Below are 6,000 nucleotides of genomic sequence, written 5' to 3'. Positions count from 1 at the left end.
ATGAGAGCGCACTACATCGTCTAACCAAACTTATGAAGTCAGATCATGCAGTTGTCTCTGCGTATGTTTGAGTGGGTACATCTGGGTTTGTGTGGGGGTTTTTCAATGAAGGCAAGACATCTTTTGTAGAAGAAACTTTAGGATTACACTATTTGAAATGTTGAATCTTGCTAGGCACTGGCGGCTCACGCCTGTAATCCTAGCTACTCAGGAGGCTGAGGACTGAGGATTGTGGTTCCAAGCCGGTAGAGGCAGTGAAGGCCGTGAGACTCTCTTCTCCAATTAACCACTGTGCTGTGGCTCAAAGTGGTAGAGCGCTAGACTTTAGCAAAAAAGAGCTCAGCAATAGCACCCAGCCCTGAGTTTAACCCCACAACCGCCGCCCCCCACTCCAAAAAAATAAAAGTTGGAACTTATTTGCATTTTAAGCTTGGCTTCTGCCAAGATGTTCGGCCTGGTCTGATTTCTTGTAGCTTCTGTAATCTAAAAGCTTTTACATGATTAGACCTGACAGCTGCAAGAGCCCGCAAGGCTGGGGAAGGGTTGAGAGAATTGTGGCCACTTCTGCTGAATCCTCTTCTCCTTTTCCTCTTCCTCTTCCTCCTCCTCCTTTTCCATCTCCTATTCTTCCTCTTCCTCCTCCTCTGCCCTCTCCTTGGCCATGGTATTCAAACCAACCATGTTCAAGAAGCATTAGCCAGAGAGGGTTCAGCCAGTCCTTGTAGAGCAAATTCTCTGGCTCCTCAGTTTCTCTGCAGGGCCCGGGCCGCAAGCAAGTCCTCTCTCTGTGTGTCTAGGCCTGTTTCTCTCTCCCTTCCAGATTCTAGCTGTCAGTGAGGCAGAAACAAAGTCCTGGTCCTAGCCGTCGAACAGTGGGATGGCAGCTGACCCTATTGGAGTGGCCTGCTATGTTCCCCACCCACAAGTGCTCTGCAGTCTGTGCCCAAACACTGAGGCTGGACCAGGGCATCTTACCTGCTCCACGCGTAGGCTTGCTTTGCTGGTGTCAAGATTGCGAGCAGGGCGACCTCAAGCTTGGAGAAGACCAACAAGGCCGCTGAGATGCGTGGGAATGCTGCTGAGTGCTATTTGTCCTTGTTGGGCATTGGCCTAAAATAGGCTAAAGACACATCTCTTTGCAGAGGGGGCTCATCGGCAGGACCAGTTAGAACCAGGATGCAGGATGTGGTAAGTAGCCATGTTTATTATGTGCCTGAGCCCAGCTAAAGAGTACACTGGCATTTTTATGGGCATTAAGCTAACCTTCACAACCCTTATTAGAAAATAGTGTTAGCTCTGATGTGTGGATGGGGAAACAGAGGCTCAAAAGACTGAGGGATCTGCCCAAGGCAAATAGCCCAATAGCAATAAGCAGACCAGGGCTGGCATGAGCCTCTGAGTCAGACTACAGGTCCTCATCCCACTTCACCCCACCCCCACTGGGCAGGATGGGGTGGGAAAGACCCTGTGTTCCCTTCCTCTTCACATAAGGCCGTGGCTTGAGCTGACCTCAGCACAGTGCTGAGGCGACTCTACTCAGCCCCATTATTACCTCACAATAGAATGAGGTGCAGCAGGAAGACCCACAAAACTCTTCTCCCGGATTCCTTCCTGTGTTTCTGTGGGATGCCTTCCAAACACTCCATATCTTTTTCCTCCTGGTCTTCATCTCACCTCTAAAGTCTTCACTTATGCCTAGGTTTTCCTGGCGAAAGAATGATCAAGTTTGGTTTCATGCCGGTGTGGGACAGTCTCTCCCCGACACACCTCGGATGGATCTGTTTCCAGGGAATGGTTGGTGGAGACAAGATCAGCCCCCTAGGCCGCCTCCCAGCAGCCTGGCTGAGGCTGTTGGATGGAGAAGCCACTGAGCGTCCCTGGCCTGTTAACTTCCACAAGGGCAAGGTGCTAGCACAAGTCCTATCGTTTGCGCCCTGCCTGCAGGTCCAGGGTCACCCACCCTGACTTTAAAGTGGGGTTCAGGACAGCGGGTTCTATCCATCCAGGGGGTCTTTCTCTACCTACTTCATGAGCCTCTGGAGGCCAGATCTCATGTGGGTCTCCGGCAAACTGCTTCTCTCCACTCAACTGGCCTCGATCTCAGGCTGGTCCAGCTTTGCACTATCTGCCAGACAACTACTGTGCTGCAGTGTCTGGTGCTGCCTCCCACCACTGCCAGCACAATGCATTCTGGGTGGTACTAAGTATCCTGGGACTGGAGTCCCGCTGGCTCTAGCGGGAGGAAGTGGCACGGCGAAAGTCTAATGAATCGCAGAGCTGAAACTAGAACCCAGACTCTTCTGTCATGCAGGGGATCCAGGCTCCTCGGGCGAGATGCTTCCGAACATGTCTAGAAGGTTCTGTCCTTCAGGACTGTGCACGTGCTTGGTGAGAGGTGACGTCCCGATTTCATTCTTGGGCATTGTAGCCCAGGAGCCTCCTTCCAGCTCAGCAGATGTGCTGGTGCTGGGCCTGGAAACGCTTTCTCAGTGATGATTCTTACAAGTGTTCACAGGAGAAGTGGGCAGGACCCAATGGAGATGAGGGAGAAAGATGGCCGTAGCCCAGGCCTGGGGGCAGGGCTCCTTAAACACATGGCACCCCTGCCTGTAATCCACTCACCCCTGACATTTGAGAGACCAAAGCAAATGCATAAAAGGAGGCCTGCATACCATGTGTCTAAATATTTGAACACCGTCAATGGAACGATACAGATGGGGTAAGGTGTGCTCCAGCCTCCGCAAAGGCCAAGCACTGATGTCACCTCCTCTGACTCCTAGGATTCAGAGGCTCCCGCCCACCCCGGGGTGCTCCCCAGCTTCGCCCACCCCGGGGATGGGGCTAGCAGAGTTCTCCTCAGCCACTCAGTCCTCATTTCATCTGAACCTCACCGAGCGGGAGGGAGGCTGCACAGGCTCAGGGTGGCCCTGGGGATAGGACCGTCCCGGGTCCTGGTACCCAGAATGCAAAGTTGAGGCCCAGACTCAGAGGGACGGCATGGAGTTGGCCCAGAGCGGAGCTCCCTCCAGCCGGCATCCAGACAGGCCCTTCGCCCATCCATCAACTCAATACTAGTGAGATCATTTTCATTCCTCCATGAAGTCATCACAGCTCAGAAGACTTAGGGACTGCTCCAGGGACGTGCTAATCCCAGCAGGCCAAGACCTGACTCTGGGTCTGCCTGACTGCACGCCCCCTGCTGGTCACCTACAGCCTCCGCCGTCCCGGGCATCCTCACCTGGGAAATGCCAAAAGCATTTCCGCCAGTCAGGCACCAACCTTCACTATCAGCACCATGACAGTCAGCACGATCATAACCACCACCACCACCGTTACTACCGTCACTACTGTCACCACCACCACCACCACCGCCACTTCCATCACTGCAATCTGGGCATCATTAACCTCTTGCCTCAGGTAATCTACTTTGGGGCCTCCTGTCTTATCAGCGCCCCTGTGTCCCGAGAACTGTGACAAGCCTTCCTACTATGACTGCCTTGCCACTGCACCACACACCGTAGCTCCATCCACCCTGTGCTACACTGAAAGACCCCTCCCCCCCCCCCCCGCCTCTGCATAAGTAATGGCATAAGCCCTTCTAACCCACTCCCCATAGCTCCCACATTCAACAAGCACCCTCCCTCTGCATCTAGGCTCAGATCACGTGCCGCCCCCTTTACCCTAGGACCATGGTGAACACTGAATTCTCTTCCAAGTAATGCCTAGCACCGGGTGACGCAAAATGACTTGGCCCTAAATTAACCTCATGAGTTCCCTTGGGGGCAGAAAATCCACCCTTCTGGCTGAATCAACCTTTTCTGAGAGATAAGGGCAGCCAAGAGTCATCACTGTTCCACATGACTAATGGCAACCACTTCCTGACTCCTCTCAAACCCACGATAGCACCCCCGCCCTCCCAGGGCAGATGGCAGAGGCCGGTGGACTCAGGTCCACGACTTCAAGTCCTAATTGCTCCCAGGAGCAGGGAGCGGTGTCACCCTCCCCCGGTATTTATGGACAAGAAGACGAACTGAAATGTCATTGTGCTCTCGGGAATAGACCAAGTGTGAGTACAGTGAGGGGCATGGGGACGGGCTTGCTGGGCTGGGCTTAAACATCCCAATGGGAACAGGAGAGACGGATTTGGAGAGGCCAAAACCCTTCCCAAGTGTGCTTTCCTGTGGAAAGGCAAGTCTTCACGTGGGCTGGACGGGCCCTGCTGTGGCCCTGACCACTCTCACTGCCCGCTGCTCACAGTCTGCCAGCGGTGGGCAAGGTGCCCTGGCTGCCTTCTGCTTGTGGAAAGCAAATGTGTTTGCTCAGGGCCTTTGCACCTGCTTTCCCCTGAGGGCACCTTCAGGTCAGCTCCTTCTCAGCATGTACAAATCTTGGCTCTTATGAATGAGGTCACCCTTGCCCACCTTGCCCCAAAAGTGCCATGCTCCTCCTCCTCCATCACTTCCGATCCAGGCGGAAAGTCTTCTTTCTTCATCTAGTCTAGTCACTGTTCATCACTTGCCTGGCATGCCCTGCTAGGATGTCAGAGGCTACGGGCTCTATCTCGTTCCCCTGGGAGCCGCCACCCTCACCTGGTATTTGGAACATACCAAATACCAACCAATGGGAAATTGTTGAATGGATGGGCGAGTGGATCTCTAGTGAAAAATGGGTGGGCAATCTGGGTTCAAATCTCAAAATGTTAAAAGGTTAAGCGGGGTGCTTATGGCAGACTCCTGTAATCCTGGTCACACAGGAGGCTGAGACCTGAAAGTCAACCCAGACAGGAAAGTCTCTATTTACTACTGAAAAACAAAAATGGAGCTATGGCTCACATGGCAGAACACCAGCCAGAAGTGGGATTGTGACTCAAGTGGTAGAACACCAGTGTTGGGTAGAAAAGGCTAAGGGACAGCTCCCAGACCCTGGGTTCAAACCCCAGTACCAGCACAACAAGTGGGGGGGCAGAGTTTTCCCTTCTCTACTCCCCACTTAGCTGACGGGTAAGCGGGGTGGGGAGAGGAGGTCAGATGACATCCCAAAGGGAAGCAGTCAAGTGGTTTGTGACATGGGTGACCAGCCGGGCAGCTGGTCCAGCCCCTGGACCAGCCTTGTCTCCCCACTGCAGGATCCCCCTCTTCCACGCTGTGAGCCCCCCTCCCCACCTCGGGCTCACACGACAGGCCTGGGGCCACCTGCCCTGAGTTAGCCCACACTGAAGCTCACACTACCCCCAACTGACCGCGAGCTAGACGTGGACGCATGCAACAAACTCGCTGTTCTGTGATCGGCACACACACAGCCGTCCACGCTTGAAACCTGACGTGGGGCCCAGCACACCCAGAGCCCAGACTCCTGGGGAGAGGGGGGGGTGCACCTTCAGAGCTGGAGCTGAAAGTTATCCCCAAAGTGCCTTCCTAGCCCCGCAGGAGAGGTCGGGGACCACCCACCCAGCCGGCACCACTGGTGCACACTGGTCCTGGCTACTCAGTAGGCTGAGAGCTGAGACCTCAGTTCGAAGCCAGCTGGGGCAGCAAAGTCTGTGCGACTCTTATCTCCACTTAATCCAAAAGCTGGAAGTGGACGTGTGGCTCAAGTGGTAGAGCACCGGCCTTGATGAAAAATCAAGCGAGAGCAGGAGGCGCAGCGTTCACTGCGGGTGCTGGTGTGTGGGTACACACGTGTGTGTGTGTGTGTGTGTGTGTGTGTGTGTGTGTGTGTGCATGCTCATGGGTGGCTGGGGAGCAGGCTGGGGCCCCTGACCAAGTCGCCATGCTCGGGGACCGGTGCTGGTGTGTGGGTACACACGTGTGTGTGTGTGTGTGTGTGTGTGTGTGTGCATGCTCATGGGTGGCTGGGGAGCAGGCTGGGGCCCCTGACCAAGTCGCCATGCTCGGGAACCGGTGCTGGTGTGTAGGTACACACGTGTGTGTGTGTGTGTGTGTGTGTGTGTGTGTGTGTGTGTGTGTGTGTGCATGCTCATGGGTGGCTGGGGAGCAGGCT

This window comes from Dipodomys spectabilis, unplaced genomic scaffold, assembly GCF_019054845.1.
Source record: "Dipodomys spectabilis isolate Male_0828 unplaced genomic scaffold, ASM1905484v1 ptg000263l, whole genome shotgun sequence".
In the NCBI taxonomy this organism is placed as follows: Eukaryota; Metazoa; Chordata; class Mammalia; order Rodentia; family Heteromyidae; genus Dipodomys; species Dipodomys spectabilis.
Note: the sequence above shows the minus strand (reverse complement) of the source record.